Genomic DNA, 517 nt, shown 5'->3' with positions numbered 1-517 from the left:
GGGCGGTGCCGCGCGGCCATTGGCGGGCGGGGGCCGCGCTGACAGGCGGCCAATGGGCGGTGGCGCGCCGGGGCGGCAGCCAATGGGAGCGCGGCTCGGGGACGCGGCGGGGGCGCCGCGTGGGTGCGGAGCGCGGCGGGCGGTGCGGGTGTCCCCCCGCCCCCATCGGGTGTCCCCTCCCGGTCCCTGCTTGTGTCCCCCGTGTTCCCCGCTCTGTGTTCCCCCGTTGTGTCCCCACGCTGTGTCCCCACGCGGATTCCTCGCTCCGAACTGGCCCCCGCTCCCGCTTTGACCCCCCCATAGGGATTTTAAGGCTCAGGAAGAGCTGGTCACGGCCCAGGCTCAAGCCCCGCCGGGGTGATGGCCTTCCGGCTGCGGGCGCAGCTGCTCCCCGGTCCGGATGGCCCGGGAGGCAGCGGCACACACCCACGAGCAAAGTTCATATCGCTCCCTTGCCCTGCGGACTCTGCTCACCCCCTGACACTGGTGACACTGGTGGGGAAGTGGGTGGCTTTGG

Source organism: Malurus melanocephalus, unplaced genomic scaffold (genome assembly GCF_030028575.1).
Source record: "Malurus melanocephalus ecotype Western Australia unplaced genomic scaffold, MMel_1.1 scaffold_391, whole genome shotgun sequence".
Taxonomy (NCBI): domain Eukaryota; kingdom Metazoa; phylum Chordata; class Aves; order Passeriformes; family Maluridae; genus Malurus; species Malurus melanocephalus.
Note: the sequence above shows the minus strand (reverse complement) of the source record.